The sequence below is a fragment of the Podarcis muralis genome, chromosome 14 (genome assembly GCF_964188315.1).
Source record: "Podarcis muralis chromosome 14, rPodMur119.hap1.1, whole genome shotgun sequence".
NCBI lineage: Eukaryota > Metazoa > Chordata > Lepidosauria > Squamata > Lacertidae > Podarcis > Podarcis muralis.
This window is the reverse complement of record NC_135668.1, coordinates 29,015,972-29,029,928: the sequence shown is the minus strand read 5'-3', so window position 1 is coordinate 29,029,928 and position 13,957 is coordinate 29,015,972. Positions and strand designations below refer to the sequence as shown.

The 13,957-nt window shown below is 46.2% G+C and overlaps 1 long non-coding RNA gene across 1 annotated transcript; it reads left to right on the top strand.

Moving 5' to 3' along the window:
* Window positions 1-33: 33 nt before the first annotated feature.
* Window positions 34-13,659, top strand: LOC144325528 (uncharacterized). Its single transcript, XR_013390703.1, has 5 exons — window positions 34-417; window positions 1,072-1,269; window positions 4,740-4,865; window positions 9,631-9,755; window positions 12,003-13,659. It is a non-coding gene; the product is annotated as an uncharacterized LOC144325528 (long non-coding RNA).
* Window positions 13,660-13,957: the final 298 nt, after the last annotated feature.

Below are 13,957 nucleotides of genomic sequence, written 5' to 3'. Positions count from 1 at the left end.
TCAAAATTAAATAAGATCGAGAAAGTAGGTTGGAAGCGGGGGGTGGGGGGGAGGGAAAGAAGATTGGTTCGAAGCCACAAGGCCTCGCAAAGAATTTATTAGATGTGTTGGGTGGTAGGGCTTTGCGCCAGCTAAATTTCATATGGCTTTGCATCCAACGAAACCGTCTAGTTATACAGAATGAATATTTAATCGTGCGTGGATCAAGATGCTTTCTCCAAGGTAATTAAAGGCAGGCTTAGCTTATGCCTTGGAATTCCAGCCATCCTCGTGACCTGCTGGATAAAGTTACCTCCCAGACTTCTTGCAAGCATTACCTGGTCGCACCATGTTATCGGTGAGGATGGAAGCAGATGCACAAACCCTCGACCTCATATTTTATTTTAAACTGCAAGGAGGACTGCCAGACTCTTAAAGGTAAAGGTAAAGGTACCCCTGCCCGTACGGGCCAGTCTTGCCAGACTCTAGGGTTGTGCGCACATCTCACTCTATAGGCCGGGAGCCAGCGCTGTCCGCAGACACTTCCGGGTCACGTGGCCAGAGTGACAAGCTGCATCTGGCGAGCCAGCGCAGCACACAGAACGCTGTTTACCTTCCCGCTGGTAAGTGGCCCTATTTATCTACTTGCACCCGGAGGTGCTTTCAAACTGCTAGGTTGGCAGGCGCTGGGACCGAATGATGGGAGCGCACCCCGCCGCGGGGATTCGAACCGCCGACCATGCGATCGGCAAGTCCTAGGCGCTGAGGTTTTACCCACAGCACCACCCGCATCCTAGACTCTTACCATGCCTCAAACAGCATCGCCCTTTTAAGCCAGTGTGGTGTTATGGTTAGAGCACTGGACTAGATTGGTGGTTTGCAAACTTTTTTGAGCCCTGCCTTCTGCCTGGATTCCATAAGCTCATCTCCAGTGCTACTTACCCTATAAAAAGAAGAGAGGCTTTCATGAGGACATTTTGATGGTCATGTAAGATAGCAAAAGCTTTCTGGGAAATGATTTATAATGAGTTGGGGGAAAAATATTGAAGATAACTTTTGTTTAAAAAAAAAACCCAGAAACTTTTCTTTTAGGTATAATCGGTGGAGAGATACCCAAAGAAAAGAAAAGAATAATTTGTGTACACTACTACAGCTGCTCGTATGATTTATGCCGAGAGATGGAAAGAAGAAACAGTTCCAACAAAGGAGGAGTGGCAATTAAAACTGATGGAGTATGCAGAAATGCGAAACTTACTGGAAGAATAAGAAACCAAGGACTCAGATACATTAGTAAGAAAAAAGCAGTGTTTTAAATGTGTTATATGCAATTTTACATAGCATTTTTTTCTTTTGTTATAACGATTTTATTTCTGACTTATTTATAGCGTTTTCCCCCTGTTTGTAGATCCACTCCAAGAAGAGATACTTTTAAAAACAGAATGGGGAAAATTTATTGACTTTGAAGATGTACTGTAAACAACTTAAAACATTAGCAGGGTTGACATAAACATGCGCAGAAAGAAATAATTAGAAGGGACTACAAAGGGGAAATTAGTAAATAGGCTTGAACTGGATATGCAGTAACAAAAAGATATAAACTAAGTAACCCCAGAAAGGAGGGGAGGGAAGTCAAGGGAAATGCAGATTGGTTATGTCAAGACTTTGCTTTTCCGTTAAAATATTTGCAAAATGAGGGGGGGGGAATAAAAAAAAAATCATGAGGACGTTTTGAAAAAAGCAAACTAATGGGCAAATGTGGCAACCGGAATGTACTATTGGAAAATGGTGTTGTAGGAAATGCTCTGCGGGTGGGAGGGACCAAAAATGGGGACTCAGTTGTGGGGAGTGAGAAAGGTCCCTATTTTTGTCTGTGAAATGTTGGAGGGTATGTCCACCTCCTTTTTGCCTCTGCCCTCGCCTACCACTGGAATGCAGTCCTTGGGCTGGAAAAAGGTTCTCTGCCCCTACTCTCTACCACCAGTGGTTCCCAAAAGGGGTGGTGGGATTGCCTAGTGGGCGGGCATCAGCTATAATTAAACTTTTCATTGGGTCAGCCTTGCTACTGCATAAGCTAGCCTTCCTTGACCTGGTGATCTCCAGATGTTTTGGTCTACATCTCCTTTCTGTGTTCCAACACTGGCTGGCAGCAGCTCTAGCTCTCCCGGGTTCCAGGCAAGGGGCATTCCTAGCCCCCACTTGGAAATGCCAGGGATGGAGTCAGGGACCTTCCGCACGCAAAGTGCAACTTTAATGAAGTTGCCCTGGCTCTCCTCCTGCCCATTATTCAAAAAACGAGGCTGAGAAAAACATTGCTGTTGTCAGCACCGAGGTCAAACAGATTACAGGGTGCTCAGCGGAAAGCTATGATCTGAAGGCAAAGTCTGTACAGTACCACGGACCCTGTTATCTCCTGGAAGGGTTCGTGTTAACTCCGGTCACATAGTATAATTAAGATATGAATTCTGATTTCTGAGCCATGCAGCCTTTTCAAGGTCAAAAAACAAGTCCAGACGCAAGCATTATCTCGGCGCTATACAGCTGATTGCTTCATCTACATATGAAATGAAACATAATTAATATTTGACATGCACAGTCAGTTGCTAAACATCCCCCCCCCATGCACTCCCCAACTCCTCTCTATTAATCTGTTAGTTGCATCAAGCATGTTTCACCTGATAATAAACTGCCAAAGTCTCAAATCTCCAGTGAGATAAAACTCTCATCAGCAAGACCAGAAGGCAAAAAAGTTTAACTGGGTGTCGGTGCCCCACCTTGCAGCAAGTTTGGGGAAACAATAATTTTCACTTAAATTGATTGCCGAACGAGCAGTGCTAGGATATGCCAAGGAAGAATTCTTGCCAAGTGGACTAGGGATCCAATGTGAGCTCACAGGTGCCCCAAACTGAGAAGAAATCCTCAATATTGTTTTTAAAATGGCCAATCTTGGTGCTGGTTGGCCTGGCCTCGGAAATCCTAGCTCTTCAAAGGACTCAGGACCCGTGAAACCTCAGGCTCCAGGCCTCTGCCCTTTAGTTGGTCCCTACAATCACACAGGGATGTGGGTAGCGCTGTGGTCTAAACCACTGAGCCTCTTGGGCTTGCCGATCAGAAGGTTGGCAGTTCGAATCCCCATGACGGGGTGAGCTCCCGTTGCTCAGTCCCAGCTCCTGCCAACCTAGCAGTTCGAAAGCACATCAAAAAGTGCAAGTAGATAAATAGGTACCACTCCGGTGGGAAGGTAAATGGCGTTTCCGTGCGCTGCTCTGGTTTCAGCATTCTGTTGCGCCAGAAGCGGCTTAGTCATGCTGACCACATGACCCAGAAAAACTGTCTGCGGACAAACGCCGGCTCCCTCGGCCTGTAAAGCGAGATGAGCGCCACAACCCCAGAGTTGTCTGCTACTGGACTTAACTGTCAGGGGACCTTTACCTTTACCTTTTTTTTACAATCACAGAATGATACAATTGTAGACATGGTAGGGACCCACAGGGTCATTCAGTCCAACCCCCTGCAATGCAGGAATCACAGCTAAACAAGTCCAACATGCAGGACTGTAACTAACGGAAAAGTCACCATAAGGAGATCTTCATTACAGATTTTGGCTGGCAAGTATGCCTGAGAGAAAGCAAGGAAGAGAAGTATGTCCAAGCTCCAGAACACATTTGGTTTTCTTAAAACATTTTCCTGGCTGTGTAACACTCACACCATGTTGGAGCTGAAAATACAAAACTTCCTTGTGTCAGATATTGTGCAGGAATGTACGGTATAAAAATTAGATAATTGATGGATGATAAAAGAAATGACATTTCCACATCAGGAGGTGATCATGCAAATAAAGCTGGAGAAGATCTCAGTGAGATGAGAACGAGGGACAAGGAAGGAAAAGGGGAAACTGAGTCATTATTACTGTTGTCTATTACAATCAATTCTCGCCTGCCTTCCAAGATATGAAACCTTCCAATGTGGCTTGCAATTAACCTAAAGTACTATAAAAACAAACAAACCCACAACAAACTGAAACAGTGTGCGCTAGGTCCTGAGAGACCAGGGTTCAAATCCCCACTCAGTCATGAAACTCACTGGCTGACCTTGGGCCAGTCACTGCCGCTCAGCCTCACCTACCTCACAGGGCTGTTGTGAGGATTAAATGAGGAGAGGTGAACCACGTATACCAGCTTGGGCTCCTTGGAGGAAAAGGTGGAATAGACACACAATGAAATAAATAAACAATAAATATCAGCACATTGCCAGGATCCTTGCAAAGACATGCCAACTTTTGTGCTTGGCCAAATCACAGACGCTCCTTTGGTGAACTGGAGGCATCAATGCCCTCATTTACTCCTCACCTTCAAGGAAGCAGGGCCAAAAGAAACCACTGTGAGAACTATTCGCAAATACACATTTGAAAAACCACACTGACATCTTCTGGTGCAGAAGTGTATGAACGACATGAAGGGAGCTAAAGAGGCAAGATGTGTAAAGCCCTAGATGGCCTTGGCCCAGTTTACCTGAAGGAACATCTCCACCCCCATCATTCAGCCTGGACACTGAGGTCCAGCGCCAAGGGCCTTCTGGCAGTTCCTGGTGTTTTTAATATTCTGTTGGGAGCCACCCAGAGTGGCTGGGGAAGCCCAGCCAGATGGGTGGTGTATAAATTATAGATTATTATTAATTATTATTGTATATCATCATCACAGAGGGGACACCAGGTGTGGATGGATCTGTTAATTCTGTTCCCTGTTTTCCAATTTTAATTTCAGGTTGGCACATTCAGTTCGCTTTCCTCCTCCCCAGAATGTCCTCATGAAAGCCTCTCTTCTCCTCACCTGCTGGCACAGACAACATTCAGGGTCCTCCAGGGCAAAGGGGAAGAGTGTGGAATTGGGGTGAGATCCAGCTGCTGGCTATGGGGTTGCTGGGTGGGTGGAGAGGCAAGCAAGGGGGGTCTCTTCAACAGGGTCTGGGGTAGCTCTGCAGAATCCATCTAACTCCCCTTCAGATGATGTCCCACCAGAGCCATGGTTGAGGTTGACTGATTAATCTGGGGCTAGTGTGCACTGGAAGATGTTCTCCAAGGCTTCAGGGTTTGCTTGTCCTTTCAATGGACTGACCCCCTCCTGAAGGATATCTGATGGCAACCAGCTTGGATGACTTAGAAAAATTGTACAGATTCACCAAGGACAAGGTTGTCAGTGACTACTAAGCCATGGTGCTGGTGGAGGCAGCTGAAATTGCAAGTGGGAGAGTGCTACCGCTGGTACATGTAAGAACATAAGGAGAGCCTGCTGGATCAAGCCCAAGGCACATCTAGTCCAGCATCCTGTTCTCACAGTGGCCAACTAGAGGCCTGCAGGAAACCTGCAAGCAGGATTCAAGCACAAGAACAATCTTCCTCTCTCTGGTTTCCAACAACTGTATTCAGAAGTATTGCTACCTCTGACTGTGGAGGCAGCCTTTGATAGTCCTCTCCTCCATGGATTCGTCTAATCCTCTTGTAAAGCCATCCAGGTTGGTGGTGGTCATCACTGCCTCATGTGGAAGTGAGTTCCATAGTTAATAATGTTAATAATAATAATTTTCTTGTACCCCACCAATCAGACTGGATTGCCCTGCCACTCTGGGGGGCTTCCCACAGAATATAAAGGACCTCAACAAAACATCAAACATTGAAAGCTTCCCCAAACTAAGCATTGCTTGCAATGGAAGTGCAAATAATAATAATAATAATAATAATAAATTTTATTTATACCTCGCCCTTCCCAGTTCAAAAACCGGGCTCAGGGCGGCTAACAACACTTTAAAACACTTAATTATAAAAGCAGCATAAAATACAGTATAAAAACATGAATAACAATAAAATTCAAAAATCAATTAGATAATCCCCAGGGCTAGCTGGCTGAATTGGTCCTACTTAGGCCAGTGAGGAGGCCAGGGGAGAATTAGCTGTGGGGTCTCAGAGCAGGTGATCTTCATAAAAGGGGAGGGGGAGGGAAGAGAAGAGAAGAGAAGAGAAGGGAAATAAAAGACCAGGCTGAATTCAAATTAAAGGCCAGGTGGAATAGCTCTGTCTTACAGGCCAGACAGAAGGAGATTAAATCCTGAAGGGCCCTAGTCTCATGTGACAGAGCATTCCACCAGGTCGGAGCCATCACTGAAAAGGCCCTGGCCCTGGTGGAGGATAGTCTGACTTCCTTAGGGCCTGGGACCTCTAAACTATGGTTATTCATGGACCTTGAGGTCCTCTGCGGGGCATACCAGGAGAGGCAGTCCCATAGATAGGGAGGGTGATGCCACCATAATGTCCTGCTGTTTGGCCATGGTGAAAATAAAGTACTGGACTAGACAGGCCCCCTTTGGTCTGATCCAGAAGCCAGTGTCTTCTGATGCCCTTGTCCTCTCTGATCCAGTTGAGTTGCTATAAACTGGACATATCCTGCCCGGCAAGGGGCTTTAGGCAAAAAGTACTTCTGGATGTGGGTTTAGGAGTCCCCTATGTTGCTGCCCCAGATTCCTTCTTCTTCTCTCTGACCCTTCATGCCAGGAGACGAAGCCAACACTCTTGCCTACACTCAGGCTATTTGACAGGCCGTATAAATAGATTATTTAATCAAACCAACGAGGCATCGTTTATTTTCACATCACAATGAGCAAAATGACTTTTTTATTCCCATTTTCCGTATCAACACAGCAGACTCGGGCAATAAAAGCTAAGCTCTAATTAACAGCTGGTGTGTCGGTTGCTGGCAGGCGTTGCAAGCAACTCGGCAACAAAGCAAACACATTTGCTATAAACGGCTCGGATTGTGGGGAGACCGAGGTGGCGGAGGAAACCCCAAGCCTAGCCAAGCAGCCACCCTGCATCCTTTTGGCACTGCTGCAGGAGAGGGAAGGTGGGGGTGGCTGAGCCATTTTGACCATGGGAAGATGGGAAGAGCAGTAAGGTAAAGGGACCCCTGACCATTAGGTCCAGTCGTGGCCAACTCTGGGGTTGCGGCGCTCATCTCACTTTACTGGTCGAGGGAGCCAGCGTACAGCTTCCGGGTCATGTGGCCAGCATGACTAAGCCGCTTCTGGCGAACCAGAGCAGCGCACGGAAATGCTGTTTACCTTCCCGCCGGAGTGGTACCTATTTATCTACTTGCACTTTGACATGCTTTTGAACTGCTAGGTTGGCAGGAGCAGGGACCTAGCAATGGGAGCTCACCCCATTGCGGGGATTCGAACCGCCGACCTTCTGATCGGCAAGTCCTAGGCTCTGTGGTTTAACCCACAGCGCCACCCCCATAGCCTCCATCAAATAAGAGCAATGGTTCAGAAGAGTCTCTATGTCTGCACTGAGCCAGAAGAACATTGGTGGATGGCAGGCTAGGGGTGAAATGTGAGCTACCAAAATTGTGTTGTGGTGTACAGGGATGGCCACCACAGAGGAGAGCCAATGGCCTGTGCAAGGGGGAGTTAGTAGTGGGCAGCGGCCATAGCTCAGTGGAAAAGCATCTACCTTGCAAGCAGAAGATCCCAGGTTCAGTTCCTGGTATTTCCAGGTAGGGTTGGGAGGGAACCCAATCTGAAATGCTGGAGAGCTGCTGCCAGTCAGTGTAGACAATACTGAGCTAGATGGACCAGTGTTCCCAGATAATTTCTGGCCCCCCAGCAGGCAGGAAGGCAAGGCAAAGGACAGCTTTGGGGAAGAAGGTAGAGATTCAAGACCATGGGTAGCACTCCTGCAGCTGTAGACCAAACGTCTGAGTTGCTTGGAGAAACGGGCTGAGATTTATATGTTGCTTTAAATTATTTTTAATATTATTTTTAATGCTGTGACCTGCCCTAGGACCTTAGCGTGAAGGGTGGGAAATCAATCAACCAACCAACCAATAAATGTAAGGCTAGGTGGGTGGCATGGAGACCCCATCCCTGAGTGCTGCCTCCTGACCAGTGAAAGTGCCAATGCCGCCTTCTGAAGTCAGCTGCTGGAAATTGTGGAAGGGGAGAAGGCTTTTCTGGCTCTGACTTTGCCTGAGGGTTTCTCATGAGCACCTGGCTTTATAGCCCTCCAATACAACTCAATCAATTAATTTCTCAAGACTCTGCTGAGACAACTTGGATGTTTGGCTTCTGCTGCAGGAGTGCTATCCGTGGTCCTGGATGCCAGTCTAGATGGGCCATTAGCTTGATCCAGCAGGCTGTTCTTGCGTTCTGTCTAGTAGGGTTGTCAGGTGTGTGGACCCCTCCTCAGGGCTCTTTTGAAGAGTCCGTGGACCATCCATCAGAGTCTGGTGGCAGAGGTGTCTCCTTGGGGCTCAGGGGACATAAGGCAGATTCGTGGTGCTCACAGACCCACACAGAATGATACGGGGTCTGGAGACCAAGCCTTATGAGGAACAGTTGAGGGAGTTGGGCATGTTGAGCCTGCAGAAGAGAAGAGTTGAGAGGATATATGGAAGCCATCTTCTGGAGATGGAGCAAGCTTGTGTTTTGCTGCTCCCGTGGGGAGAACTTGATCAAGTGACAAAGAAGGAGATTCCAACTAAACAAGAGGAATATCCAGGCACAGGACCTTATCAGTAGTGGCGCCCACCCTGTGGAAATAAAACATTTAGGAAACATCTGAAGGCAGCCATGTATAGGGAAGCTCTTTAAGGTTTAATGTTTTACAATGTTTTTATATATGCTGGAAGTTGCCCAGAGTGGCTGGGGCAACCCAGTCGGACGGGCAGGGTACTAATTAATGAAGAAATTATTATTATTATTATTATTATTATTATTATTATTATTATTATTACAACATAATGAATTGGAGGTTCCCATATTGCCTAGACAATGTGAGTATGTTTTCGCTTCTGTAAGAAAGGTGTTAATGGATTTTAAATGCCATCTTAAACAACAAAAAATAATATTTATAATTTATTGAACTTTGTATAGAAAGGGACTATCTATGATAACATGTTATTGGATACTTCTTTGCAACATATGTTTATGCAATGTCCAACGCTTATGAAGCTTTGGGGGAAAGTACTAGATTGTATAAATATTACTTTGGGGGAAATCTAATATTGTCAGAGGATAATATTATTTTAAATTATCTACCTACAACATGGCATTTGACAACTGGTAAGCATAAATGTATTATTTGCGTCCTCACTACAGCTAAAAGACTGATATTGATCCACTGGAAAGATAAATATATGGCCCCCTTTAATCAATGGATAGAGGACATGGCAACTCTTGCAGTTTATGAATGGATAGCTTATAGACTGCGTATGGACAAATATATTTGGAAAACATTTATAAAAGGCACTGTAAACTATAAATAATTGCATATGTATTAGAACAATAATTTCATTTATATACCATTGTATTAGATACGTATAGAATTACAGTTGGTTGTTTGTTTGTTTCCAATGCACTTTTTGTTCCTTTTGATTTGTTTCCCACTTTATTTTGTTTAACTGAAATCTTTTCAATAAAACATTAACAATAAAAAAAGGAATAACTTTCTGACAGTAAGAGCAGTAGAACAGACTTTCTCCACTGGAGGTCTTGAAACAGTGGTTGGATAGCCATCTGTCCGAGATTCTTTAGCACTGCAGGGGGTTGGACCAGTTGACCCTCTGGTTTAACAATTCTATAATTCCATAATTCTATGAGTTGCAGGTTCCAGAAGACCCCACTTCCAAGGAGTCCTGGTCCAGAACCATAATAAATTACCTGCAATAATTTAACCAGGAGTGAATGTGCCCCCCAAAAAACACCGGTGCAGAAAGAGCCTTGGAAGACAGGTGAGGAAGGCAAAGAAGGCTTTTAACAGGAAATATGGTGTTCCAATCTCCGTGACTTGCTACCACTTCCTCACTTGCGAGAACCTAATAAATTCCAAGGCAGCCAACGAACACACCCCTGGCAGGGCAAACATGAAGGACAAAGTGGAGGAGAGTTACTCTGTTATTGGAAAGTGTTTGATTTCAGGCCTTGTCCAATTCTCCCTACCGCCTCCCCGAAACATGCAATCTTTGTTTTCAAAGCACTTAGCTGCTGTCGCATGAACAAGAGAACAAAACGGAGGTGTTAGCAGAGTCAATATTTTCACAGGCAGGGACAAAGGTCCAGGGAGCTCTGGTGAATGTAAAGCCTCTTCAAGCATCAGTTTACAGAGCTCAGGCCAAGTTTGGAGTTGTTGTTTTCTGGGAAATGACACCCAGCTTTTTGGGTGCACCCAGGCATAAAAGCAAGGGTGGGTGGGTGGGTGGGTGAGGGGTGGCCCTCCATTAATTTATATCCTGCCCTTCCTCCCGAAGGAGCAAAGGCAGCATGTTGCTTGACTCCCAACTGCTATCAGCTGCTCCAGCCAGCATGACCAATGGTCCATGGCAATGGGAGCTGCCCATTGAAAGAGGACCATGATAGTGAAGACACCCTCATCACTTAAGGAGATGACACTTGGTTTGAGCCCTTCGCCCACCAATAAAAGCAAAATTGATTGGAAAGCTCCACTCTCACCACGATGTTCTTGGGAAACCTTTCCTGGCGGGAGGGGTGAATACCAGGTTGTGTGGAATGTTGTTCTAAGTTAAAGTCGCTTAGCGGTACCCATCTTCCACTGGTGAAAGCTTTTGCACAAGCAAGGTGTTGTTGCACAAGAGAATGCACAAGCAGGTTGCTGGTAAGTTTGTAGTGTGATAGATGGCTCAGTCATTTGTGCAAGGAGCTTCCACTAGTGTGGTTGTTGCACTAGATTCCTTTCTTGCACAACTGACTTTCGGGTTTGGTGGGTGTGCGTCAGTAAACGAGGGGAATTAAGACTAAGAGAGCTGAGTGGGGGGTGCTCGTGTAATCTCATTGTATACAAGATGTACAAGTGTCAATAAAGTATTTCAATTTCAACATTCAATCTCACAACCGCTAGCACAAGAACCCTTGCCAGTGTGATGTAGTGATTAGCAGTGGCGTAGCGTGGGTTGTCAGCACCCGGGGCAAGGCAAGTAATTTGCGCCCCCTAACCCGTGGATTTGCGCCCCCTAACCTGTGGATTTGCCCTAACCCCAGATGTTGCGCCCGGTGCGGCCGGCTCCCCCTGCACCCCCCACGCTACGCCACTGGTGATTAGAGTGGGAGACCAGGGTTCAAATTCTCACTTGGCCCTGAAGCTCACTGGGTGATCTTGGGCCACTCACTTCCTAATCTACCTCACAGCGTTGCTGCAGGGATTAAATAAGGAGGGGAAGAACCATGTAAGTCAAGTTGAGCTCCATGGAGAAAACGGTGGGATATAAATGCAATGGATAAATTGAGCGGGGGCGGGGGGGCGGGGATAGATACAGTCCATGAAGGGTTTGTCCATTGTCCAACAACAACAAAGTATTGTGCCATCTTGAGGACTAAAGGCCTCAGTATACAAGAGAAGCTGGGGATTTGAGGGATCCCCTTTGGAATAGATGCTCATCATAATGTAAATAAGGCTTTTAAAAAATTGAAGGACACAGGCCTCAAACACAGAAAGCAAAAAGAAAAGAAAAGCAGAGTGTCGTTCCTATTCCACTATAAAATAAAATAATAGTACCCCACCTACCTGGTTGCCCCAGCCACTCTGGGCAGCTTCCAACATATATAAAAGCATAATAAAACATCAAACATTAAAAACTTCCCCTTATGTGTCCTTTAAAGGTTGATGTTACTTATCTCCTTGACATCTGACAGGAGAGTGTTCCACAGGGTGGGCACCACTACCGAGAAGGCCCTCTGTCTGGTTCCCTGTAGCTTCATTTCTCGCAGTGAGGGAGCCACCAGAAGGCCCTCAATGCTGGATCTCAGCGTCTGGGCTGAGCGATGGGGGTGGAGAAGCTACGTCAGGTATACAGGGCCGAGGCCATTTAGGGCTTTAACAGCTAGCAGCAACACCTTGAATTGTGCTCAGAAATGTACCGCATGCAGAAACTTCCAGGTTCAATCCCCTGAAGAGTCATTGCTGGTGGCTGCCAAACTCCCTCCTCAGGGACCACACAAATATTAATTATATTCTCTCCCCCCAGGCAGGCAGGGGAATCCCCAACTGAGGCAGTTAGACAGAAAAAGCATCCCAACATGCAAAAATACATGAGATCCATCAGATCAGCAGCATCAAAAAAACATGACATTTTGAAGGAACCTGCCCACCAGGAGAAGTCAGTGACTCTGCAAGGCACCAGGTAAGTCGCACTGTCTGCCTGATCCATAAAGCAGACTGTCGTCTCCTTCTGCCCCAGCCCCGCCTGGCTCTTGTCTCCAGCCCTCCGTTTATGTAAATAGCAACTCCGCCATGTTGGCAGAGCCAGTGTTGACATTGTGTTATAAACAGCCATGTCAACAAGATAAAGTTAATTACTTATATTATTTGGGATCCCGTTTGCTTTGGAGGTTGAAATGATTAATAAGCAGAGATTGCCTCGCCTTCAATGGCGTGCTGGGGTTTTAAAAGCAGAAGCTTTTTAACTGCCTGGGGGGTGGGTGTGTACAGAATATTATGCAAAAAAATATTCAGTGCAGCAAAGTGGGGTGGGGGTGCGGAAGCAGTCCATGCACTTGTAGCTTTAAGGGGTTTAGGGCAGGGTGGTCCTCTCTGCAGCCCCCCTATGGAAACACCCAGAGCAATGACTTCCGTGGAGGAAAAGCATCATGTGTGAATCCGTGGTCTGGGTACCTCTTGGAGAAAGATCACACCACCCCCTTGAAACAGCTTGTTGGCTTTGACCACATGGACAAAACAATGAATTTTTACACAACTCTTACACAGCTGCTTTCGGTCATTTATGCTCTCAACTATTAATAAAAAGATCCCCCCTGCTTTTCCATTGGTTACAAGAATACCCAAGGAGTTCCCAAACTCTGCAGCCTGCCCAGGTGCCCACTTTCCAATTAGAGGGAGAAAGACATCATGCACTAGCTCAGATCAGGATGAGGAAGTGCCAGCAGGCAGGGAGGCTGCAGCATATTAGAGCAATGTAAACGAAGGGAGTGTGATGAGCCCATGTGGGTTTGGCAAAGGATTTTTGCTGCTGATTCTAGTATCATTTGGTCAGGCATTGAACCCAAACCCTGATCTGGCCCTTCTGTCACTAGATGCCTTCCTTTACACATAAGAACCCACCTGACAGACTGCTTATGACTTAGAAACTGTCTTCCATTGAAAAGGCCCACCTGGCTCTTCTGGGCATCTAATGCAACACAGAAGGATTGTTAGAGATCAGGCTGAATCACCATCATTTCGACAAGGTCTGGTTTCCGTATATCAGCTACTGCAAATACAGGTGGTATCAACAAAATTATTTAAAAGACATTAAGGTCCCTGAGAATCAGACAGAAAAACTGGAAGCCTCTTTTGCAAAGGAAGCAAATTATGGAAAAGTGCAGATATCCCCCCGGCTCCCCTCTAGCCAAGGAAGGTCAAGACATGCAGCCGCTTAGCATCACCCCTGCAATACACTACATGCAGAAAACACACACACACAGGTGTTGGCTTTCATTTTCCCCACCCTCCAATGTCAGCAGAGACAACAACAAACATCTGTTCCCATAACCGATGCGCAGCATTGTTAGCAGAGTAAATTGTGTGTCTTAAGAGGAATCTTTGTTGGGTAAACACTTTTGCTGCTGCTGTTTGCAAGGATGAACAAGACAGGCAAAGGAGCAGGCGCCCAGGAGGCTGCTGTGTGATGCAACCAATAGGGGCAGAGGCTGCACTCTGGCCTTTTCAGGTAGGACGCTGTGAGAATGGCTCTTACTTTATTTGCTGTTTTCTAATTGAGTGGAAGGCACCCTGGCCGGCATTCCTCAAAAAGAAGAGGAAGACAGGACATGTAGAGAGTGGGGGCAGGAGAGTGCTAAGTACAGTGGTACCTCACACTTACCTACACTTCAGGTTACATATGCTTCAGGTTACAGACTTCGCTAACCCAGAAATAGTACCTCAAGTTAAGAACTTTGCTTCAGGATGAGAACAGAAATCGTG